The 26,628-nt window shown below is 43.8% G+C and overlaps 1 pseudogene; it reads left to right on the forward strand.

Moving 5' to 3' along the window:
• Positions 1 to 1,914: 1,914 nt before the first annotated feature.
• Positions 1,915 to 10,557, forward strand: LOC122701692 (annotated as a pseudogene).
• The last annotated feature ends 16,071 nt before the right edge of the window (positions 10,558 to 26,628 follow it).

Here is a 26,628-nt window from a genome sequence, read left to right on the forward strand (position 1 = left end):
CATCAGGTAAGAATAAGCAATTCTTTCCTTTCTCACATTATGCGGAATTCAACACTTTTTGACGCCCCCAAGTCCTTCTGGCATCTTCCTTCTTGGTGTTTATTGTGAAACTCTTGAGATTTTAAATCCAAATGTTGTCATTGAAAGTATTATTTTTATATTTTCTTTCAAGATCATATGCTCTCAGCTTGGAATCATATTTGCAATTATGTGGATGTATTTTATGCTCATTATATATGATTTTTTTAGTTGTTGACTTTTAAAATTCTGATTCATCTCTTAGTCAGCTGAACAGGTTTTTGGACCTTTTTCAGGAACAGAAAAGTGACATGTTTTCTTCTTTTTCATGTGTATAACAGTTTTATTGAGACGTAATGAATGTATATATCACACAGCTCACTCATTTAAAAGTGTATAGTTTGGTGGGTTTTAGTATATTTAAAGAGTTGTGCAGCCATTACCACAATCTTAGAACATTTTCAACACCCCTGAAAGAATCCCAAACCCCCTTCTCAACCCTAGACAACCCTTAATCTACTTTCTATCTCTTTGAATTTGCCTATTCTGGAAATGGAATCATTCACTATTTGGCCTTTTGTATCTGACTTCTTTCAATGCCTTAATATTTTCAAGGTTCACTGATATTGTAGTAAAAAGTGATACATTTTCTAAGCCCAGGAATATTGGGAAGGTACTTTTGTTGTCCATACTCATGAGCAACATTGTAAAATTATTTAACAATACTTAAATATTGCTCCACGTTTTTCTCTTGGCATTAAATAAGAAATCAAGAGAAACTATTTTTGTGTGACGTTTAAACCTGTAAACCCTTTTCTTTGAATTAAATACTAAAAGCATTACTTATACTGGCTAGAGCCTTCAAACTAAAGATACGTTCTTCAAAATAAAAGTAATTTCAAACTTTTTAAATTGACACTGTGATTTCACAGAATGAAATGGACATTAAATAGAAGAAAACTGTAGCTATGGGGACTTAAATGATATTCAAAATTATTAATAAATATGGAATTTCCCAGGACTTATAGAATTTCAGGGAAAGTTTATCAAAAAGTTTTTAGCCATTGTCAGACCGTGCACCTTTCCAAAGTCCAAATCATGTGTCAAGAAGGCTTTTAGAACTTTGTCTCAATTTCCCTAGCTATCACAAGCCTTTCCATCTTATTCAGAAGTGGATCCTTAACATCTAGCAGGTTACTAAAAGCATTACTTATCTCAGACCAGAATCATCAGCTTGTAGCAATTGCTCCTGAGACACAGTCCCTTCCCAATCACTCTGTTAGACTAAGGAACTGTATTTTTGGCAGTAAAATTCTGCATTCGCACCCTTATCGTTTTGCTAGATCCTAGGCTTCAACCATTTTGAGAATGATAGTGATCCCATTCAACTTATGTCTTTCTTGCATCTCCAAGTCCCTCTATCAACCCACAGCCTATTTCCCCCAAGATTATTCCTCCTTTATCTGAAGCTATTTCTTGTGCTGACTTATGCTGGAGACAATTCGAGCTGTCTCCTGTTTCTCTGCCTTTACATTGTGACTCAGACACTTAGACGCCACTCATTTTTACAATTATCCTAAAAGTTCTAAGACACTGGTATCAAATTCTTGCCTCACACTATTCATTTATCAAGTCAGAAAGTCAAATACTAACTACTCAAGCATGAACCAAGGAAAATGAGCTTTTACCTTAAGAAGACCTAGAAACAACCATTAATTAACCTCTGGTTCCTGGCGCTTGGAACATGTGGCTTTGTGGTCCCCAGACTAGCAACTTCCATATCATTTGGGAACTTACTAGGAATGCAGATTCTCAGGCTTACCTACAGAATCAGAATCTGTATTTCAACAAGATCTGTAGGGGGATTGCATGCATCTTACAGCCTGAGAAGCACCGATGTCTAGAACAGAACTTCCCAGCGGGTATGTCAGGACACGCTGGTGGTTGGTGATGATTTCCAGGTGTGCTCTGGAAACCAGCCCTCAGCCCTCCTCAGCCTTCGGGGCAGCTGGGAGCGGTCTGGAGGCTGGAGCCCTGGCTAGGTGCCTCCGCAGGGAGCAGCTCCTTCACTTACATCCTTGTACCTGACAGGAGAAAGCTTGAGCAACTGTAGAGGCGGTGGTTCTCTGAAATAAATGCTCTCCATACAAAGATTTTCATATCTATTGAAAAAGATGTTTGTCTGTTGCCCCAAATAGACACAGCTGTGCCAAATTTGTTCTGTGAACTAGTCAACAGCCTCTGTGTGCGTTTGCGAGTCACTCAGTTGTGTGAACTCTTTGCAACCCTATGGACAGTAGCCCGCCAGGCTCCTCTGTCCATGGGGTTCTCCAGGCAAGAATACTGGAGTGGGTTGTGATTTCCTTCTCTAGAGGATCTTCCCAAACCCAGCGATCAAACCCAGGTCTCCCACATTGCAGGCAGATTCTTTACCATCTGAGCCACCAGCGAAACCCAAACTGCCTCTATCCCAAAGCATCTCTGTATTTTAATATCTCATAAAAGACTGACATTCTTCTCAAAATCAAGATCTTGATGGTCATGACAATTGTCTCGGGATATCTAGGGCAAGCTTCTGCCTTTTATGTCTTTGTCTTGAATGAGGACTCCCACTGCATTCTCTCTTGGGGGAAATTAACAGGACAGGTTGAAAAACCTTCAACTGGCCATTTCCTTCAAAGGTAAACTATTTCTACTCATATATGTCAAAATATCTCAAACTCAGTGTGCCTGAATAGAGCTGTGATTATCCCCAAATCTGTTTCATCTCTGGTATTAGCTCTATGAATGGCCCCATCATATAATTAATTGGAGAAGCCGGAAGCCTGGAGGCCAATCCTGTCCTTTTCCCATCAGTCATGTTTCATGACCAGCACCAAGCTCTGTCCACTTCTCTCCTCAGACCAGTACATTTCCCCCGCAATATTTTGCAATGCACGGGCTGTTTTCTTGGTCTGTGCTACCATCCTCCACTTCCTAATTGACCTCCCACCTCTACTCTTGTCCCGAATCGATTGCCTCAAGATGGAAATCTGATCACATCCCTCCCCTCCTTAGCACCCCTTAACATCTCCCCATGGCTTTCAGTATAAAAAGCAAAATTGTTAACATGGTCCGTGAGGCCTTGTCTAGTCGGGCGCGTGCCTTGTGATTCCCAGACTAGCAGCTCCCGTATCACCTGGGAGCTCACTGTCTGGCCTCCCTGTCTGCTCTCGTCTGCTTTACTGCCTGAGGTTCAGCCGGACCTGGTGGTCTCATCTCTGTGTCTCCTCCCACCCGGGGCCTCTACACATGCTATTTCTTCACTGGAATATCCTCCTCCATCCCTACTCTCTTTTGCCCCTTTCATTCCTACTTATTTATCCTCTGTTTCTCTGCTCACCTGATTCCTTCCAGGCAGAGCTCTCTCTGATGCTCCAGACGGAGTCAAGCCCCCAGCCTTCTTCTCTTTCTGCCTTGGGTCCCTCCTCCCTAGCACTTATCACAGATACTGTCAGTTTTGTGGAAGATCACTGGATGGCTTCTTCCTCCCAGACTGTAATCTTCCTGAGGATAGGATTTGTTTCTCATTCATTCCACCCTGGGTCCCCTCTGCCCAGCGCTCTTCCTGGCACACAATAGGAGGTCAAAACATGTTGATAAATGAAGTGACTGCGTGTATTTTGCTTTCTGGAGGCTTCCTCCTGCTGTGTCATGCAGCTACGGCCTGTACTGAAGGGTTCCCGGGGTTTAGTCCTTGCTCTTACAATTCTCACATTGACATCTAAGCTGATTTAGCTTTTTATTTCCTTTATGCACCTTGATGACTTCCCCTTAGGAGGGCCTGCTGGAATCTCTGGGGTTGGGGCTTGGAGAGGTAAATGGAATCAAAAACAGTTTGTCCAGGGCATTCTGATTCACCTCTTGCCTTGCAGAGTCAGGGCAGTAGGAACCTGCTCTAAATCTCAGGATAACTACCTGGGGTCTAGAAAGACATTCTTGCCAAGTGTTCTTCCCAGGAGTCCCCGATTTATCCTTTCCTCCCTGCTTCCTCCCCAATTCCTTCAGGCTTTTATAGGCAGCATACTTACAGAGGAAATTGGTACTTTATTTTTTTTCTTTGCATATTGATTCTTTTGAAAGACTAGATCTTTAGAACTAGAAAAATGGTCACATGGCTGTTAGCTTTCTGTAAAACTGCCTCACGTTTTCCTGGTGTATGTTTATTCCCCACCTCTTGAGCTAAATGTGAGGCTGAGTGGTAATTGCCTGCGTCTCCAGGCGAGTCCATTTCGCTGCAGGTGGATCTCGGGCCCGGAGGAGCCCTGAGGTGTAATCTTTACTTGACTGCCTTGGCAACTGAGTTCAGCAGTGTTTGCAGTACATCCGAGGACAAGCAGGTATCCACGACCGCGGGTGTTCCTAACAAATTTCCCTCTCAAATTGGCACCTTCCCTGTGAGTTTTCCAGACTTCACAGTGTGTCTCACAGTTTGGGAACAATTTCCATCATCATCTGACTGGCAAGTACTAGTTCTGTGGCAACTTTTGTTTTTAAAATAGCTTCATACACAACAGGGCCCAGAGGTCCAACCTGCCTCTGACGTAATCACTTAAATACAAATTACCAAATCATTTCTAATAGACAGCATCATCTTTAGGCCCATTCAAAAGAACACTGTGTTGTTACTTCTTTTTGCACACACTTAAGTTATCCGTAGGTGCAGGTAGATTATTTGAATTTTTTATATTCTAGATTAATCTACCTCTTCAAAGCCATGTTTCACACAGACTTCCATCTTTTGGAATTTTTTTTTTTTATTCTTAAAATGCTCTGTCAAATCATCCACATTTTATCTGGTGGGGTGACAGCTTTGTAACTGGTTTCCTTAGTTTTAGAATGACAAACCTTCCTGGTTTGCCCAGGACTGAGACAGGTTCCCAGGACGTGGGATTTTTAGTTCAAAAAAACCAGATAAGTCTAGACTGGTTGGGGCAAATTGGTCATCCTACTACCATTTCTACCTATTGGTAGACCCAATCAGAGGTATTTATCATTCCTTGTGTATCTCAGTTTGTTGGTTGGTAGGAATTCCCTGAATGTAATATCTTGCTAAGCTTCTCTCTTTCTACAAATATTTATTTATTTGGATATACTGGGTCTTAGTGGTGGCATGTTGGATCTTTTGTTGCAGCTCACAAGCTCTTCCTAAAGGCTCATGGGCTTCTCTCTAGTTGAGGCTCTTGGGCTCTACAGTACGTGGGCTCAGTAGTTATAGCACGTGGGCTTAGTTGCCCCATGGCATGTGGAATCTCAGTTCCCAGACCAGGGATCGAATCAGTACCTCTTGCATTGGAAGGCAGATTCTTAACCATTGGACCACCAGGGAAGTCCTCTCCACTCTCTCTTTTAATAGAACAGCTTTATTGAGGTGAAATTCACATAAGATATAATTCACTTTTGCAAAGTGTGCAATTCAATAGTTCTTTGTATGTTCACAGAATTGCACAGTCCTCAGCAAAATTTTGGAACATTTCATAACTCTCCAAAGAAACCCTTTACATATCAGCAATCACTCCCCCTTTTCCTTGAGTCCTCTCAGTGCCTAGCAACCCTTGGCCTGCTTTCAGTCTCTACAGATTCCCTTTTTCTAGATGTGTCATATAAAAAGAATCGTATGACAGGTGGCCTTTTGTGTCTGACTTCTGTCACTGAGCATTATGTTTTCAACATTCTTCCATGTTGTAGCCTGTGTCAGCTGTTCATTCCTTTTTATTACTGAATAATATTCCATTGTAAGTGTATATGTGTGTGTGTGTGTATATATATATATATGGTTTCTCCGGTGGCCCTAGTGGTAAAGAATTCACTACCAATGCAGGAGACATAAGAAGAACAGGTTTGATCCCTGGGTCAGGAAGATCCCCTGGAGGACAAAACGGCAAGCATTCTTGGAAATCTCATGGACAGAGAAGACTGGCAGGCTACAGTCTGTGGGTCCCTGGCAGGCTACAGTCTATGGGGTTGCAAAGAGTCGAACATAGCTGAGCACACTAAATAATACTGCACTGTGTAGACAGACCACATTTTATTTATATATTCGTAAGTTGATGGACATTTGGGTTGTTTCCATCTTTTGACTATTATGAATAATGCTGCTAATGGACAAGGTTTTGTGTGGACACATGTTTTCATTTTCTTGGGGATGATTCTATGAGTAGAATTCCTGGGCCATGTTAAATCTTTATGTTAAGACAATTATTTTGAAAATTCCACTGTTTTCCAAAGCAAAAACAGTCACATATAAAATGAACCATTTTACCATCTCACCAGCAGTGTACGTAGATTTCAGTTTCCCCATAACCTTGCCAACACTTGGTTATTATTGATCTTTCTTATTACAGCTATCCTAGTGGGTGTGAAGTGATAGCTAATGGTTTGAGTTTTGTTTCTCTGATGTCAACAATATTGAGCATCTTTTCATATGCTTGCTGTTAATCTTCTTAAATGGAAAATTTAAGAAAATTTAATCTTCTTAAATGGAAAATTATAACACAATTAAAGGATGCTTGTAAATAACTGATTATACATGCTGGGATTAGGATCTTAACTAAATATTTAACTACGATGTCCATAACTAATTGCTATTATCTGAAATCATTCTCACTGGAGGTAAATCTCCAAGTTTTATTTAAACAATCAACTTTTCCTCATGAAAAATGATCCCACTGTAAATCTCTGTCTCGCTTACTCTTATCTTGGGCCATCCTCTGTTCTCTCCATCAAGTCTTGTTGCCCCAGTGGCCAGCTTCTCCTGGAGCCAGTGACCATGTTCTTTGCCTGTAAGCCTGGATTTGCACCCAGTGCTTTCTTGATTACCTTCCTCGGAGGGATGGATTCCTGGGCATCACTCCTACTGTTTGGGCTCAGTGGCCTTCTGGGCACTTGACATCCTCAGTGTTTCTTTCCTTTCTCTTACCTCTAATTTTCTGCTACTTCTTCCTCCTTTGTTGGTTTCCTTTCTCGAGTTTCTCTTGTGCAATCTGTGTTATTTAACGTTGTTCATTGGTTAGTTTGTTCCTTCATTCCTCCACTAATAGATTCCAAAGGGATCTGAGGCACCAATTCTACCTCCTACCCTTGACTCTCACCTTTCATTAATGAATTTTCTCTCAAGAAACCCCATTGACTTGGCAGAAAAGGAAGGGTTCGTCACAAGGCTAAGAAAACTAGCTTCATCAGGAAACATACTCCCTATCTGCAGCACTTTTTGGAGCCTGAGAATGGAAACCAGGCATTCTCATCTCTCGAAAAGGGCCCCAGCCACAGTTGTGTGGTATGATCAACAGTTTCTACAAATGGTTATGGATGACTCCCATGTGGATCAGCAGCTACTACAAAGATACTGTTTCAGCATTTAAATCCAATATTTCCTGGGATGCAAAAGTAGGAAGTCAGGAGATACCTGGAGTAACAGGCAAGGTTGGCCTTGCAGTACAAAATGAAGCAGGGCAAAAGCTAACAGAGTTTTCCCAAGAGAACGCACTGGTCATAGCAAACGCCCTCTTCCAACAACACAAGAGAAGACTCTACATGTGGACGTCACCAAAATCAGATTGATTATATTCTTTGTAGCCAAAGATGGAGAAGCTCTATACAGTCAGCAAAAACAAGACAGGCAGCTGACTGTGGCTCAGACCATGAATTCATTATTGTAAAATTCAGACTTAAATTGAAGAAAGTAGGGAAAAACATTAGGCCATTCAGGTATGACCTAAATCAAATCCCTTACGATTATACAGTGGAAGTGACAAATAGATTCAAAGGATTAGATCTGGTTGACGGAGCACCTGAAGAACTATGGATGGAAGTTCATAATGTTGTACAGGAGGCAGTGATCAAGACCATCCCCAAGAAAAGAAGTACAAAAAAGCAAAATGGCCGTCTGAGAAGGCCTTACAAATAGCTGAAGAAAGAAAAGTAAAAGACAAAGGCAAAAAGGAAAGCTATATCCATCTGAATGCAGAGTTCCAAAGAATAGCAAGGAGAGATAAGAAAGCCTTCCTAAGTGAACAATGCAAAGAAATAGAGGAAAACAATAGAATGGGAAAGACTAGAGATTGCTTCAAGAAAGTTAGAGATACCAAGGGAACATTTCATGCAAAGATGAGCACAATAAAGGACAGAAACAGTATGGACCCACAGAAGCAGAAGATATTAAGAAGAGGTGGCAAGAATACACAGAAGAACTGTACAAAAAAGATCTTCATGACCCAGATAACCATGATGGTGTGATCACTCACCCAGAGCCAGACATCCTGGAATGTGAAGTCAAGTGGGCCTTAGGAAGCACCACTATGAACAAAGCTAGTGGAGGTGATGGAATTCCAGTTGAGGTATTTCAAATCCTAAAAGATGATGCTGTGAAAGTGCTGCACACAATATGCCAACAAATTTGGAAAACTCAGCAGTGGTCACAGGACTGGAAAAGGTCAGCTTTCATTCCAGTCCCAAAGAAAGGCAATGCCAAAGAATGTTTAAACTACCACTCAGTTGTACTCATTTCACATACTAGCAAAGTCATGCCCAAAATTCTCCAAGTTAGGCTTCAACAGTATGTGAACTGAGAACTTCCGGGTGTTCAAACTGGATTTAGAAAAGGCAGAGGAACCAGAGACCAAATTGCCAACATCCGTTGGATCATAGAAAAAGCAAGAAAATTCTAGAAAAACGTCTACTTCTGCTTTATTGACTACACTAAACCCTTTGACTGTGTGGATCACAACAAATTGTGGAAAATTCTTAAAGAGATGGGAATATCAGACCACTTTGCCTGCCTCCTGTGAAACCTGTAGGCAGGTCAAAAAGTAACAGTTAAAACCAGACATGGACAATGGGCTGGTTAAAAATTGGGAAAGGAGTATGTCAAGGCTGTATATTTGTCATCCTGCTTGTTTAACTAATATGCAGAGTACATTATGCGAAATGCCGGGCTGGATGAAGCATAAGCTGAAATCATGATTACAAGGAGAAATATCAATAACCTCAGATATGCAGATGACACCACCCTTATGGCAGAAAATGAAGAAAAAGATTAAGATCATGGCATCCAGTCCCAACACTTGATGGCAAATAGATCGGGAAACAATGGAAACAGCGACAGACTTTATTTTCTTGGGCTCCAAAATCACTGCAGATGTTGACTGCAGCCGTGAAATTAAAAGACGCTGGCTCCTTGAAAGAAAAGCTATGAGAAACCTAGACAGCATATTAAAAAGCAGAGAAATTACTTGTCAACAAAGGTGCGTATAGGTAAAGTTATGGTTTTTCCAGTAGTCATGTATGGATGAGAGTTGGATCACAAAGAAGGCTGAGAATTGGTGCTTTTAAACTGTGGTGTCAGAGAAGACTCCTGAGAGTCCCTTGAACTGCAAGGAAGTCAAACCAGTCAATCCTGAAGGAATCAGTTCTGAATACTCATTGGAAGGACTGATGCTGAAACTGAAGCTCCTATACTTTGGCCACCTGATGCAAAGAGCTGACTCATTAGAAAAGACCCTGATGCTGGGAAATACTGAAGGCGGGAAGAGAAGGGGATGACAGAGGATGAGATGGTTGGATGGCATCACCAGCTCAACTGATGTGAGTTTGAGCAAGCTCCAAGAGATGGTGAAGGACAGGGAAGCCTGGTGTGCTACAGTCCATGGGGAAGAGAATCTGACATGGCTGAGTGACTGAAAAATGACAACAATCTGATATGTGTGGGTCAAACAGCCACTACTTACAGTTTGGCAGAGGGGACAAATGCAATAATGATGATGATGATGATAAAATGATCCAGGCATTATTCTAAGCAGTGGAAGAAGAATTTCCACTTCATGGGGACAGTTCATTCATTGTAGAAGCAAGCAGCTAAGTATTTTGATTATTGTTTCTATATTCTTCTTCACTTCCTAAAAGGATTTAACCCACCACAAGGTAATATGGTCACATTCAGACACCAGAATGTCTTCTTTCTCTGTTTTTACAACAGGCGTGCTCCTAAGGATATAACATTTGGGATAGCATCGCCATTTCGTACCTGACTTGAGAGATCTGGAGTCCCCATAAGTGAGGTGGTCACCCATGTATGTTGGTTTGTGCGTTTCAGAGTCAAGGGGCCAGAGAAGGAGGAGAAGTTGAGGCGGACAGTTAGGCAGGTCCTGAAGTGTGATGTGACTCAGAGCTGGCCGCTGGGGGCCATCCCCTGCCCCCGGCCAACTGCCTGCTCAGCATGCTGAGACCTCCCTGCCTACCGCACGGCCCTTAAGAACCGCGGCAGCCTGCTGAAGCTGGGGGGCTTCCTGGTGATTGCGGATGCCCTGAGGAGCAGCTACAGTATGATCGGGGAGCAGAGGTTCTCCAGCCTCTGTCTGGGCCCGGAGGCAGTGGCGACAGCCGACAGGGAGGCCGGCTATACCATCCAACACTTTGAGGTGATCTCCCAGTTACTCTCCCACCATGGCTGACAACGAAGGGCTTTTCTTCTTGGTGGGGTGGAAGCTGAGCACATCGGTATGATACCTTGGGACCGCCGTTAAAGCAATTCCTCTGATGTGCCCAGTTGACTTCAGTCCTTGCCATAGTCATTGTGCTGCGTAGAGGCTAATGGCTAAGGCCCAATGGTTCACCTCGGACAGGACTGGAGAGGTCAGTCTCCCTGGCAACCGTTGGCTGACCACCTGCTCTGCACTCCTCATGTGTGTTGGTGTTAAGGGGACCCAGCCTGACCCATGAGCATGCCCAGGCTTCATCGCTGTGGTTACAAAAGAAGACCTCATTTTCCTTGATCTTCCCAGTTATCATGGCTTAAGTCCACACCTGCTTACAGAGAAATGTCTGCGGTTACTCACTCTTCATTCCCTGATGCCTTCTTCTTTCCTGGGAATAGACTTCTGTTCTTCAATTCTTGCCTTCTCTGGGACCCTGTCCTTCTCAGGGCCCACTGGAGCCACCACCACCCAGGGTCAGAGAACGGCTGCCGCTTTCACCTCTTGGTCCCAAGAATGGGATAGACCCTTCATTAATTCCCTTAATTAACCCTAAGCCAACACTGTAACTTTTACCTGAAGAGAAGTTTAGGAATCGGAGAGAGAAATAACAGGCACTATCATAGAGCCACTATTAGAAACGAGTATCTTAGAGCCACGTGCTTAGAGGGTCCTGAGAGGCAGCCTGTTGGCGTAGCTTTTTGCCAAGCATCTACTTGGAGTTAGCATATCTCCCTATGGCATGCTCATCCTCTCTAGGTCCTATGGCCATCACCCAAGGCTTTAAAACAGAGCTGACATATTATAGCGCAGGAGCCAATTCCAGCCGGCTGCCCATTTTGTAAAATTTATTGGAACACAGCCATGGCCATCATTTACGTACTGTCTATGGTTGTTTTCCTGCTGGGATATACCTGCTGCAGATAGAGTCTGCAAAGCCTAAAGTATCTATTATTTGGGTCTTTGTAGAAAAAGTTTGCCTTCTCCTACCCAAGGGAGAGAGAGAAGGAGTTTCTTCCTCCCCCAATCTGAGGCCCCTTTCTCTCATCTTCATTTCTCATCCCAAGATTTCCCTGTTCCTAGGCTTACTGACAGAGGACACTTCTGCTTCCCACAAAGGAGAGTTCTTCCCTCTATGCCCCCATGTGCTCTGACAATCACATCAGGGCACAGGAGTCCAACACCAGTACATTTTCATGTGTGTGTGTTAGTTGCTCAGTCATGTCAACTCTTTGTGACCCCATGAACTGTAGCCCGCCAGGCTCCTCTGTCCATGGGATTCTCCAGGCAAGAAAACTGGAGTGGGTTGCCATGCCCTTCTCCAGGGGATCATCCTGACCCAGGGATTGAACCCAACTCTCCTGCATTGCAGGCCGATTCATTACTGTCTGAGTCCCTAGGGAAGCCCAAGAAAACATTTTTATTTACTTGGTTGTAAATAATGGGTCCACGTCCAGGACATTTCCCATTGTTCAATCGCATAGGACATTCTCGTTAAAACACTGCAACCTAAAAAAACAAAAAACAAACAAACAAAAAAACAAAAAAAACACCCCCCAAAAAACAAAAAAAAACCATTGTAACCTGATTATGACGTCTAGAGATTCCCTCCTGAAGGCCAGTCCAGACTGCATCTAGAAAGCCAAGTCCAGCTCTGTTCCTAAAAGCATGAAGGGAGGTCAGGCCTGCGCATCCTTTCTGCACATAACTACTCCCAGAAGGCAACACGCTTAGCTCCCACGAGTCAGCACCAGTCACCCCGGGCCCCAGAGAAATGACCAAATCTGTGGATACTGGGCTCTCCCAAACGCGTCCCATCTGCCTCCACCCAGAATAGACATCAAGCCTTCTCCTGAAACATCTGCATCTGATTACCTTCTCCCCCAAGCAAAGTGATGGCCCTTGCTTCAATCTGCGTAACTGCAAACAAAAACATAAGCCTACCTTTAAATTGATTGAAATTTAAATCAACTTAAATTTAAATGGACTGAAACTAGGATTTCCTAGTGTCAATCTCTTTTTAAAAACAGCACTTTCTTTCTTTTATCATTTATTTTGGCTGCACCGTTGCAGGGTGTGGGCTTGATTGTGGAATGTGGGACCTTCGTTCCCTGATTGAACCCAGGCCCCCTGCACTGGGAGCATGGAGTCTTATTGCTGGACCACCAGGGAAGTCCCTAGCAATTTGAGTTTTGAAATGATAGGTTTTCTATTTTGATCTAGGCAAGTCGGGGGGGGGGGGGGAGAAACGCTGAGACCAGACTGGCCACCAAGGCTCTGTGAGGCCCAGTCCCTGAACATCTGTTCTGTGACTTCTGTGACTCTACCCCTAAGATGACATTTATTGTAATGCTTGTCTGTTTCTTCCACTGAACTGCGAGCCTCTTTCTTGGTTTATGTGTGGATTCCCTCGCTGTTTGGCCAGACATGATCTAGGCTCTAGGTACAGAGTAGTGAACAGCAGAGGGAAGAACTCTGTTCTGGGAGTCTGTGTTCTGGAAGAGGAAGTTGTGGGACAGGAAGATAAGGAAACTAATCAACGAATGAGATACTGTCTGATAATGATAAGGGCTATGAAGGCCCCGTAACAGGATAATGGAATGGAGACTGTCTCAGTGACAACATCTGGCTAAAAATGGCTTCAACAATAAAGGGGTTATTAATCTCACAAATAAGAAACTCAGAGGTAGGTACCCACAAGAGAAAGCAGTGGCTTTATAGCATGGTTAAGCATCCTATAACATCTCTTTCTCCTCTGCCTGTACCTGTGAGTGGGGTTTCCATGGGAGGGAATCTGGTTCAGAAACCTCAGCAGGCTTCCCACATCTTACTGACCAGACTAACATGCCCACCTCTAGACCAATGACAGAAAACAGAGGAGACAGAGAGCACACTCCTAAAGATTTGTCAAATGAGTGAATAATTCTTAGGTGACAGCAGAAAAGAAAGAAGAAAACTCACTGGTTCAATGAATGAGCTAGCATCTCTGATACTCTCAGCATCCAATTTTTTTTTTTTTCCTTTTTTCTACAAAGATCATCCCATTTTCAAATTCTGACTCTGCTACCCATTAGCTGTTTCTCCTTGGACAAGTTACATAATCTCTCCATGTCTGTTTCTTTATCTGTAAAATAAGATTAAAATAGAATTTCTTATCCAAAGAATAAAAGTGAACTGGTACATATAAAAGACATGGAACTTGATAAGCACACAATATTTATTTATTGTTAGTTATAATCATTATTATCTTTGATATCAGTTGCCAAGGTAGCTGAGAAAAGATGTCTTCAGCTCTAAGTAGGAGAGATGATGGCAGTTCTGGGATGCTGGCATCCAGGCTCTTTACTGGCATTGCCTTCCAGAGGCATTGTGGTAAAACTCAGTCTCTACACCGCATGCCATTAATTACTTTCTCATTCAAGAAATATTCAGCGGACTTCCCTGGCTGTTCAGTGGTTAAGAATCTGCCTTCCAATGCAGGGAGTGCAGATTTGATCCTTGATCTGGGAAGACTCCACATCACGGGTAACTAACTAAGCCCGTGAACCACAGCTCCTGAGCCCGAGCTCTGGAGCCCGTGATTTGCAACAAGAGAAGCCTGTGCACCACAATGAAGACCCAGGGCAGCCGAAAAAAGAAAATATCCAGCCAACTTTTGTTTAGCACCCACTCCAGGCACTGAGAATGCAAATGCAGCCCAACATCAGTTGGCTCACATGTCCTCATCTTTGTGGTCATAGTGAGAGCCCTAGTGCTTCCCGGTACTTTCTGAAGGCCGCACTGCAGCCTGAGGCAGTGGCCCCCACCCAGAATCGGCCTGGATCAGCCTCTCCTGCTCAGATTCTGCTGCTGCTGATCCATGTCTGTAGCCGGCAAACCCTGGGGGAGGAACGACATGGCTGTCCTGAGAAACATAACCCTGCCCATGTCCAGGGTTCTGCCCTGGATGCCTCAGAGACATACTGGCTTCCTCCAGGAGAGGTAGAAAGCTCTCTCATCTATGCCAAGGGTCAGCAAACGTCCCCTGCAAAGGGCCAGAGAGTAGATATTTTTGACTTTGTAGGTCATAGAATCTTGATCACAACTACTCTGAGTCTGCAATTATAGGGAAAGCAGCCTGAGACAATAAGCAAATTAATGTATGTGGCTGTGTTCCAATAAAACTTTATTCCCAGAGACTTCCCTGGCGGTCCAGGGGTTAAGAATTCCCCTTGCAGTTCAGGGAAGGAGAGGTCCCCTCAGTGGTCAGAGAATTAAGATCCCACATGCTGTGGAGCAACTAAGACCTGATGCAGTCAAATAAAAAAATAAAAACTTTATTTACAGAAGCAGGTGGACAGGGGGATTTGGCCCAAAGGTTGTAGCGTACAGATTCCTGATCTAAACCCTGAAGCAGCCTTGCTTGTGCTCAAAGTTTTACAAGGTTTCTTTAGTTAATTTCGTATACTCCATTCTGCTTATAGGAGCTCAAACCCAGTCCAAGGGGCTGAAAGGGAAATATGCGCAACACTGTTTCCTTCTTGCTCCATCCCTGCTCTGCCTCTCCTCCCAGATACATCCCCCAGTCAGAACTCCTGCCTCCTGCCCCGGGGGCGCATTCCATACAGAAGGACAGAAAATGGAGGTGGGGGGTGCCCAGGGAGGGCAGATGAAATCAAACTACACTTACAGTTCTCAAACTGCAAGTCAGCATCCACTGTGTTAGTCAGTCTTGTCCGCCTCTTTGCAACCCCATGGACTGTAGTCCTCCAGGCTCCTCTGTCCATTGAATTCTCCAGAAAAGAATACTGGGTAGTGGACTGAATACTGGATCGAACCCAGGCTGATTCTTTACTGTCTGAGCCACCAGGGAAGGCCATTAATTCTAATTAGTTCAAGAAAATTCAGCAGGTCTCTGATATCGTTTTACAGATATCTTTATTTTTTTCTTATTTAATCCAGCTTTTTAGGTTTTTCTTTAAGAAGTTTTTGTCTTCCATCAGTCACTACATCCCAGCCATCAATAAGTCTTAAGACCTACTTTTGTGGGAATTTTATGTTTCTTATAGGTCCCTCTTACTACAATTCTCTTTGTCTCAAAATAATGTATTCCAATTTTCATTAGGGTATCATAAAATCAAATTAGTGCATCACAATAAACTTTGGAAAAACAATACAGAATAAACTAGAAAACAAAACTACAGGTAACATCACTTTGTATAGTCTTATTTTGTGAAGGTTTGTTTTAGTTTTTTAGTCTACAGCCATACCACTCTGAACGTGCCTGATCTTTTCTGTGTTAGTTTTTTAAAAAGCTACATGTATATCAATAGATACAGAAATTCATGTTTATATATATGGTGAATGTGTGCTAAGTAGCTTCATTTGCCTTTGACTCTTTGTGACCCCATGGATTGAAATTCCCCAGGTTCATCTGTTCATGGGATTCTCCAGGCAAGAATACTGGAGTGGGTTGCCATGCCCTCCTCCAGGGAATTTTCCCCACCCAGAAATCGAACCTGCATCTCCTTCGGCGCCTGCATTGCAGGTGGATTATTTACTGCTGAGCCATTGAGGAAACTGTTTATATATATATATATATATATATATATATATATATATATACACACATACATACATACACATATATTTCCTCCTGGATCATGATGTAAAATGTATTTATTTCTGTAGGTTGTCATCAAAAACTTTGAAAGCCACTGGGTTGTGTTCTAACTCATCTTTGATAGATAACATTTTTCTTTCATACAGAGATGAAGGTCATGGCACCTGTTCTTTTTTTAGATTGATTAATTAGTTAATTAACCTATTTATTTATTTGGCTGCATCAGGCCGCAGTTGTGGCATGTGGGATCTTTGTTCTTTAGTTGCAGCATGCAGGGTTTTTAGTTGCAGCATGCAGAATCTATTTCCCTGACCAGGGATCAAACCCAGGCCCCTCATTGGGAGCATGGATTCTTAGCCACGGGACCACCAGGGAGGTCTCCCATGGCCTCTGCTTTTAAAGAATTGAGTCACTAGGGTGAACTGACAGTAAACAGTTAAAATTCGGAGTGATAAAGGCTCTGAGATGAGTGAGCCTGTGCTTTGAAAGCTGGCATTGGCTTTGGGTCTTGCCGGCTGTGTAGGGGTGTGTCTGCTAGACGTGAGGAACATCCTGGATAAATGTGTGACGCAAGCCCTCCTGCTATCATACTCCTCTGGGGTTTTTTCTCCTAGTGAAGCTGGGATCTAAGCAAACATTTGTCTGCTTGGGCTTATGTTTGCTTTCCCTGAAATCAAACAGACCAACCGAGTCACTAGCAAACACTGGCTAGGGGTCACTTGTTATACAAATCTCTTTGACCGCTGACCCAGCACAGGTGTTTTCCCATCTACTTTTTGGGGAGGTGTTCCACAGTCTTGCCATGAGTAAACCTGGATGATGCAGGATGATGCCAGCTGGCGTGTAACGTCCTGGGTGATGACTAGGGAAGAGGAAGCCACTTACAAGGCTGTTCATCCAGTTGGTGCTGGTGGCCCGGCCCGTCCAGCCTTCGTCATTCCCGTCACCTGGCTGTCACCAGTAATAAGAGGAGATGTCCATGATATGGCTGATTTAAAAGTTGGGACTGCCTCCTCTAATTTTAGCCTCAGCCAACTCGTAGAACGTGAGGGGACCATTAAATATTACAGAGACTAGGAGGAGGTGGGGAAAGCTCTGGGTTAGGGGACAGAGGCCACGTGTGGACTTCCATCATGTGACTTAATTGAAACCATGAAACCACCAGTCCACCTTTGTCAGGCTCAGGGCTCCTTCCATAAAAGAGGGGGCGATAACCATTTTGAAGGACTATTGGTATCAAATAAGATTCCTGTGAAAGGGTAGTGTAACCTGTGTAGTGAATCAGCTTTTAGATGACTTGGGTATTATTAACACCTTCTAGGACAGCTGCTGAGCCACCCGTGCTGTGTGGCCTTTGGAAGCTCTTTAAAGAGCTCTTTAGGGACTTCCCTGGTGGTCCAGTGGTTAAGAACCTGCCTGCCAATGTAGGACACAGGTTCAAGCCCTGGTCCAGGAGGATCCCACGTTCCTTGAAACAACTAAACCGGTATGCCTCAATTACTGAGCCCATGCTTTACAAGGAATGGGAAGCCGGAGCTCCACAAGGAAGATGAGCCTCCAATTGCCGCAACTAGAGAAAGTCCTTGCACAGCAATGAAGACCCAGTGCAGCCAAAAATAATTAATTTTTAAAAAGAGCTCTTCAAAAGCTCTCAACCATGTCATGGAGAGGTTCCAGCCACGTCTAGGGAAAACGGTCTTGCATGTGCTCAATATCTAAGTCAGCAGCACAAGCACCTTGAATCCAGAGTCGTCTTCACAGCTCATCAGTCATTTGGCAGATATTTTTTTATGCCCCTGTTCTGGGCCAGGCACGAGGCTTAGGTAGGCTCGGGATGCTATGCTGAAGGTGACACAGCCCCTAGCCTCGGGGGACTTATATCCCTAAGGAGAACAGAAAGGAATGCATTTGTACGGAACCTTACAATAAGCTCTTGATTTTCTGATTTTCAGGTCCTCCAGTCAGGAGCTTTGTTCTTTCTGATAGAGCCCACCAACTTGAGACAAACCAGCTTTTCTTAGAGCTGTACCTGTCCATTTATAGATCAGCTGTGCTCAAGTGTTTTAAGCTATGGATAAGGTTTTTTTGTTTTTTTTTTATTAGTTGGAGGCTAATTTGGATAAGGTTTTTAAGGAAGATTATTACAAAGAAAAACCCCACTATGCTGTGTTCCTGGTTTCTAGTGGAAGCAGTGATGTAACATAGTTCTGCTTTCTCTCTTCCTTGCAGGCAAAACTTTTGCCCTGAATCACTGGAGTTGGAAATGCTTTCCTTCATCCTCTGATCGCCCGCAGAGGGCGCACTTGGCTCTTGTTGGAGACCATTCTAGTAAAGGCCCAATTTATACAGCAAGGAATTTAAATTGAGTCAAATCTTCCAAACAAGAAGCTTCTCCCCAGTATTGCTTTTTCTACACTCCACTTATGAGGTTGCTAGAGAAACAGGAAGATGAATTCAGCCTATTTTTCTTTAACAAAAATATGTATAATTATTTTTATAGATACATACATTAAAACTTTTCCCTTTTAAGTCTATACACAAAATGCAAATTTTAATAAACCACTCAGAGGCTCTTGGCCAGATTAGCATAAGAAATGTTAAATATTAGATTATAAGGTAAACTCACCATCACCTTCTATTTCCTATTTATTCAAAGAAGGATAAAGAAGTTTTTGTGCTTTTTGTAAACCCAGCTTTTTAATATTTAAAAAATGAAGAAGTCTTTCTTCCTGGCCAAATCATGATACTAAAAACTTTAATTTTTATTTTAATAGCATCTGACGAATTGGGGAAGGGTTGGGGTTGAATATCAAATCTTCCCATATAATTATGAGTTAATATTGCTTTTGTTCCAACCTCAGTGTTGAGGACTAGTTCTTTCCTGGTAGGTTACTGTCTCTCTCATCCCAGAGAAAAGCTCTTGAACACTAAAACAGAAAAGGAGTTAAAGAATCATAAACACTAGTTAGGTTGCTCTTCAGAAAGATCAGTAATAGCAGGAACAACTCACTTATCCTCAACCTACCACCCGATTGACTGGTGTTCTCCTTAAGAGCAGTTCAAGCACTCCATGTTCAACAAGAGCGGCAAGATGCTTCTAGAGGAGGAGGGTAAGCTGTTAGTTTATCACTCGCTTTCTTCTCAAGGGTCAATTTCTATCCCCTTTTCCCATCTTCCTCTATTCATTAAATGCCATGGAAATCCCAATTACTAGATGGGACCCTTGCCCTTGCAGAATTTATGATCTTACTTGTTAGTTAAACTTTATAAAATTAAAAGTCAAAACCTCCTATTTTATAGGTGAAGAAACTGAGACAGTGATAGGGGACAAGAAACTTCCCTTTTCCGTGCCTCTGTCTCTGTTGTGAGATGAGAGGTTGAATCAGGTGGCCATGAGGGCAAAGAGTTGATTTCTGAATTAAAGAACAATAGTTGCTAAAATAGAATTTTAATATAGGTGTCCCCTGAGTCAGTCCCTTTTAAGTGAAACTGGCTCAAACCTCTGTCCTTTACACAACCCATGCTTCCTCTAATATATCAGGGAATTTGGAGGGGCAGGGTCCTATATTTCCCCTGGTGATCCCTGGATCTGAGCTCCTGTTGGCATTGAGTAGCAGTTTGTGAGTCATCTCACTTCAAGAATATTCTGATCCTTTTCTGTATCACACGACCCTTGGTCAGAATCTTTCTGATCCTCTTCTTCTCTGAAATCCCACTGGCCCTAAAATATGTGAGTAGGGGAAGCTTCAAGACAATGGAAGTGGTTCATGCCCTGGGATTGCAGCAACTTAAGATATTTGGCATCTTTGCTTTTTTTCGGGTGGAGGGGTACATGGGATCCTAGTTCTTTGTCCAGGATTGAACCTGTGCCCCCTGTGTTGGAAGTGAGGCGCCTGAACCACTGGACCACCGGGGAAGCCCCTCAGCATGCGTGCTTATAACCTTAGGGGGGTTTCTCAGGGACTTGCTTTCTCCTGTGGTCCCCTCACCATGCCGTCCTTCTGTCTCCCCTCCCCTTTCCAGTCTCCAGCCCTCTCCTCAGTGGCTTCTTGCCTCCCTTCCCAAACACCTGACCCATCTCTTCGTTTGCTTGCTTCTTCAAGTCCAGATTCCCCGCCGCCACCCCCCGGGAGCTTCACTTCCCTCTGGTTTTCAAGGTGTTCTCCTTAAAAGGGAATTTGCTGCCTTGTATTTAGAGTTAGGAAATTCACTCTTTGGGCTCTGAGCTTCCTGGCACCCAAAGCAAAGAGGGGAAATATCCATTACAAGGTTCACTGTGCTTATAAATCCAAAATAGATCAGCAGTTGTTTAGCGTAAGTGCAACTTTTTCAGGCTCTGAAAACTCTCCTGCAGGTCATGACAACAGGGGGGATGGTGTTAGTATCACTCCCCACTACTTGTCTCTGCTATGGTACATCTAGCTCAACTAGTGACTTTCGAGTTTAAATCCTCTAGAAGAGCATTATTAATTCTGTGCAATGAAGGTGTTTATTGAGTGCCAGGAATAATGCTGGATAGAGAAGAACATAAGACAGAGATGTTCCCTGGCCTCCTGAACTTACAGATGAGGTAGGCATGGCCAAGCAGGAGGTCAGCTTTGAAGCATAACGGGGTGTAAGTGGGAAAACACAGCCGAGTCTGGACTAACATTGAAGAGTTGGCAAAGGCTTACCAGAGGAAGTGATACCTACCATGAAGCTTAAAGGAGAAGTCAGATTTATTTGAGCAAAAAGGAGAGAAACAAGTTCTGGACAGAGAGAAGCCTCTGATGAAAGAGCCTCCAGGATGAAATGCCTGGTGGTGAAAGGGACAAGACACAGGATTAGAGACTGTGGCAGATGCTGTCTTGGGGTACCCAGATCCTCTTCTGCAGGACAGCGCCCCCAATCCTGCTACTGTGGTGTCAGCTGCTAAGGGCTCAGCTGCCCCCTTCCCAGGGGACTCGCTCTTAGCTGACTGGAGGCACCTCATCTGGGAAATTACCCTCCCCTGCCCCCTCCTGCAGCCCCGGGTGGCCACAGCCAGTGAACAGCCGATACAAGGATTCCAAAGGTGGCTCCTCTTGCCTCCTGAGGGTGAGGGTGGGGTGGGGAGAGGGGGTTCTGCTTGAACTAAGACAGCACCAAAGGGAAATGTTTGAGACCGAAATCTCTAGCCGTGCTTGGTTTAAATTTGAGCCCCATCTGTTAGCAGGTTGGGTTTCCCTGGTGGCTCAGTCAGTAAAGAATGCACTTGCCAATGCAGGAGACGCAGGAAACATGGGTCCCATCCCTCGGTTGCGAAGATCCCCCAGAGAAGGAAATGGCAACCCGCTCCAGTATTCTTGCCTGGGAAATCCCATGGACAGAGGAGCCTGGCAGGCTACAGTCCATAGGGTCACAAAGAGTCAGACATGACTTAGTGGACTAAACCATCCCCACCACCATTAGCAAGTTAGGGCTGTACTGACTAAAGTTACTGCTGTGTTCAATTTTTAAAAATTCTCATGTGATATACCCATATAGATTTCTGGTGACCAGGATCACAGTTCATGATCCTGATCTCCTCCAACTTCTTGAACTTGTAATTAAGGACATCAAAGACTCAGCAAATCCTCATGTTTGGGTAAAATCCCTCTGAACCTCAGTCCCTTTGAAAAGTAGGAATAATAATCCATGCTCTCTCTGTTTGAAAGAGGTATGGCTGGAATAAAACATACCTCAAGAATATCTCGTATTCTTTGACCTTCTGGGATAGATGAGGACAGGAATGCCTTACCACCACCATATCCCAAGTTCCAGCAATCCATCTTCCTCCCACCAAGTGAGAACAGTTTGCTTTCTGGTTATGATTCAGTCTCTTATGAGTCTGATTAGCATGAATCAGTGGCGCGTCTAACCATGCATGCAGTGACAAATGAAGTTTCTGAACCTACAAAAGTAGACACTAAGTCAAGACACTGAGAGTCTCAGAGACTAACCTGGAATAGTCTCCTGTTTTCCTCTCCCCCTCCAGCCCCTCAAGAGCAGGGCCAGTGACCTGCCAAAGCAGAGCAGGTTGGGAGCTGGATCATGCAGGGCAAGTGGAAAGAACTCCAACAAGACCCACTTCGAAGCAAAGAAGCAGAATATCTCCCCACCAGTACAATATGCTTTTTAGTTTCTTGCTCCCAGGCAATCAGTATAAGCCATGAATTAAAGATAATTAGTGTCCTTCCAGAATATGCAACTGTAATTATAGACATTTAAATGCACTTAGTGCATTGGAGAAGAATCAATTGTTTCACAGTTCATAGAGGGTCCTGCTGGCTGGAGGGTAAACTCAGCACCTCCAGTAAAACTTGATAATCATTAGAAGTGTACCGGGCTTCAGGAAAGCTGGATCTCAGAGGCGCACGCTGTCCCCATAGTGGAGAATGGAACATTCAGCCTTCAATGTAGTGGAAAACCCCAATGATTCATCGTGAGCTGGGTGCCAAAGTCCCCTGGGGTAAACACGCTCCTTCCCTTCCTCTGGGCTCACAGACACCTTCTAAGTGCCAAGCATTAGGTCGGAGGGATACAGACAGGAAAACAGGTACAGAGTTCCTGCCTCCTCAGAGCTCATGGTCTATTTAGCCAGGATGGACAATAATAAGTCAAGCAAAACAGGACAGTGTGGAAAGTGACATGTAGGGGATGCGCGTGGGTAGGGGTTTCCCAGAGAAAGCGAGACCTGTTAATCTGAGACCTAGAGGATGAAGACAGTAAACAAAACATATGGTACAGGCAGAGACTTGGAAGGAGAGGGAACCATAATCTAGGCAAAACACAGCAAAAAAAAAAAAAAAAAAAAAACACAGCAAAACTTGGAGACAAGAAAGAGTGCAGCTCATCAGGGGATGGCTGGTATGCAGGTTTAAGGAAGTGTCCAGAGGCGGACAAAGGAGGGGAATTACACATTAAGTCCAAATACCTAATTCCAAACGCAAAGACAGACCCTGGCTGGCATCACATAAGCAAATAACAAAAGCTGGCTTTAAGAAACGTAGAGACTTCTACTGTCCTCCACTATTTCCAGGGAAGGGAATGTCATCACTTCCTTGGGTTGTTTAGTCTACTGTGCAACTGAAAGGAAGCGTTTAGCGTCACCCTAGACATCTGTTCTCAGCCACGCTGGGTCGCTCTACACTCCCGACTGAAAGACCTGGGGTTCGTTCCAGCCCCTTGCTGTGGCATCCAGGGCGGCCTCACCCACCTCTGCCCGCCCCCACCCCCACCTCTCAGCCCTCGCCCTTGCAGCTGACACTCAGGAGGTGCTCAGTAAATATTTGTTAAATGAAAGGAGGGTCAATTGCTTCTGGGCTTCTATAATAGCTCAGAGCTTTGTCTGTGTTGAGCCTTCTCTCACATTACACCAGCCCTCGGACCCAAAGGAGCTCTCACTGTTCAAGTCAGCTCAGAAATCTGTCCTCGAAGAAGGCTTTTCCTCTGGCAGAGCTGATAGATCTTCCTCTGGGTTCTCTGGGCTCTTTCTATGTTGAGTTGATTCTTGTTATTCGCAGTAGTTAGATTTTATAAAGTCTTTGCAAACCCTGAATTAGTGAACACCCAACCATTGCTCTCAGGGAAAATAAAGGGTGTTTTCTGTGAGCCTCTGATCACAACATCTTCATCAACTGATCAATGCATAACTTTGTTTTACGTGTTTCTATTTAAAAATACCTTATATAATACATATTGTTAAAAGACCCTGATGCTGGGAAAGATAGAGGGCAAGAAGAGAAGAGGGCGACAGAGGATGAGATGGTTGGATGGTATCACTGACTCAATGGATATGAGTTTGAGCAAACTCTGGGAGAGACTGAAGGACAGGGAAGCATAGTGTGCTGCAGTCCATGGGGTCACAAAGAGTCAGACATGACTTAGTAACTGAAAAACAACAATGATACATTGTTGATTCATTAACATTGAACTCACAGCCAACAGAGCTACAACTTATGTTTGAATGAAGCTTGGATAACATGTATTTTCCACTTATGGCATATCATAGCCTTCTTTCTTAAAGAATAGTAGACAACACTTAAACATCACGATTGGGGACCGTTTTAAATGGTGAAATCACCAACACAAAGCACAAAAATATGAAAAACATAGGCACCAAATTGACCCTGAAAAGCACACTACATACAGTAGGATTGCTGAAGCCAGAAGGTAGAATTTGCCTATTTCTTCCCCAGCTAAGATGTGTGTGTTGGCACCTCAATTTTTCACTGGCTAGAAGTGATTGCAGAAGCCCTGCAAGTCCTGATTTTCAGTTCAGTTCAGTTCAGTCACTCAGTTCTGTCTGATTCTTTGTGACCCCATGGACTGCAGCACCCCAGGCCTCCCTGTCCATCACCAACTCCCGGAGCTTACTCAAACTCATGTTCACTGGGTCGGTGATGCCACCCAACCATCTCATCCTCTGTCGTCTCTTTCTCCTCCTGCCTTCAATCTTTCCCAGCATCAGGGTCTTTTCTGAGCCAGTTCTTAGCATCAGGTGGCCAAAGCATTGGAGTTTCAGCTTCAGCATCAGTCCTTCCAATGAACACCCAGGACTGATCTCCTTTAGGATGGACTGGTTGGATCTCCTTGCAGTCCAAGGGACTCTCAAGAGTCTTCTCTAACACCACAGTTCAAAAGCATCAATTCTTTGGTGCTCAGCTTTCTTTATAGTCCAACTCTCACATCCATACATGACTATTGGAAAAACCATAGCTTTGACTAGATGGACCTTCGTTGGCAAAGTAATGTCTCTGCTTTTTAATATGCTTTCTAGGTTGGTCATAGCTTTTCTTCCAAGGAGTAAGTGTCTTTAATTTCATGACTGCAGTCACCATCTTCAGTGATTTTGGAGCCCCAGGAAATAAAGTCTTTCACTGTTTCCACTGTTTCCCCATCTATTTGCCGTGAAGTGATGGGACCAGAAGCCATGATCTTAGTTTTCTGAATGTTGAGTTTTAAGCCAATTTTTTCACTCTCCTCTTTCACTTGCATCGAGAGGCTCTTTAGTTCCTCTCCACTTTCTGCCATAAGTGTGGTGTCATCTACATATCTGAGGTTATTGATATTTCTCCAGGCAATCTTGATTCCAGCTTGTGCTTCATCCTAGTGTCACAAATACATTTTAGTGAATGGGCAAATCCACAAATATGCAATCTGTGAATTCTGAATTGATTGTATCTTTATTATTATGAATTGAAGTTAGTAACTGATATTCACTTCTTTTCTTCCAAAGGTGTCTAGTGACCACACTGTGAGGTTTTTGAGGAGTTAGCATACAGTAGGAAATAATGACAGCAACTAACACGGAGAACTTACTATGAAGTATGCATTTTCTCATTCAGTTCTAGCAAGAATTCTCTGAATTATGTACTGTTACTATTCTCACTTTGCAGATGGGGAAAGCAAGGTTCAGTGGTGATAGTAACATTTGCCTATGGTAACACAATCAGTTCAGTCACTCAGTCATGTCTGACTCTTTATGACCCCACGGACTGCAGCATGCCAGGCTTCCCTGTCCATTACGAACTCTCGGAACTTACTCAAACTCATGTCCATCAAGTCAGTGATGCCATCCAACTATCTCCTCCTCTGTCGTCCCCTTCTCCTCCTGCCTTCAGTCTTTCCCAGCATCAGGGTCTTTTCCAATGAGTAAATGAGTACGGTAATGAGTATGGTAACACAGTAAGCAGCAAAGGCTGGATTTGTACACAGGCTATCTGACTCGAGAACCCACATGCTTATTAATAGCTGGGCTATCCTACCTGTGAATTTAAGTCCCCATGGAGAATTATCTGGAAAGTAAATCCAAGACCTTCAGCATAATCTGCTGCTCAGCCCCTGAGAGAGGCAGTCGATCCAACTGGAGAGGAAGTAGGAATGGCTCCTAGGAGGAAGCAGAGCTGGCGGCAGGGGCGCTCACAGGTGGTCCCCCAGATCACTGAGTTCACTCATTGGTTTTGATGCAGAATCTGGCCTCTGTTCCCCAACACTGAATTGAATCTCGTAGACAGAGTTTTGGGTGAAGTAGAAAAGAACAGCTCTATTGCTTGGCCAGGCAAAAGGGGCTATGGAGGCAAATGCCCCCAAAACTGTGTGTCCCTACCTGGAGGGGGTAGTGTGGAGTTGAATAGTAATGGTTCAAAGAGAAGGGCATGATCAGTGGGAAATTCTTCTGATTAGTTAGTGGAAGTCAGCATCATCAACCTTCTGATTCCAACCGGTCTGCAGTCCACCTGCTCGTGGACAGCATACTGTTAATTTCTCCCACCTGGTGGGGGTTCAGTACCTGTAAAATAGCTTAAAAAAATTGTTATATGTATCCCTTGAAGGGGAACCAGGGCTCTGACCTAAAGCTGCACTATTGTTTCTTGACCGTTCCTCCCCTCTCTCCAGGTCCCCTCCCTTCTCTAATAGCAGCTATTTAGATCTGCCCGTTGGAACTCACGGAAGGTCACAGAGGCTGAATGAAGCTCACAGTAAGTACTCTACCTACAA

Source organism: Cervus elaphus, chromosome 1 (assembly GCF_910594005.1).
Source record: "Cervus elaphus chromosome 1, mCerEla1.1, whole genome shotgun sequence".
Lineage (NCBI taxonomy): Eukaryota > Metazoa > Chordata > Mammalia > Artiodactyla > Cervidae > Cervus > Cervus elaphus.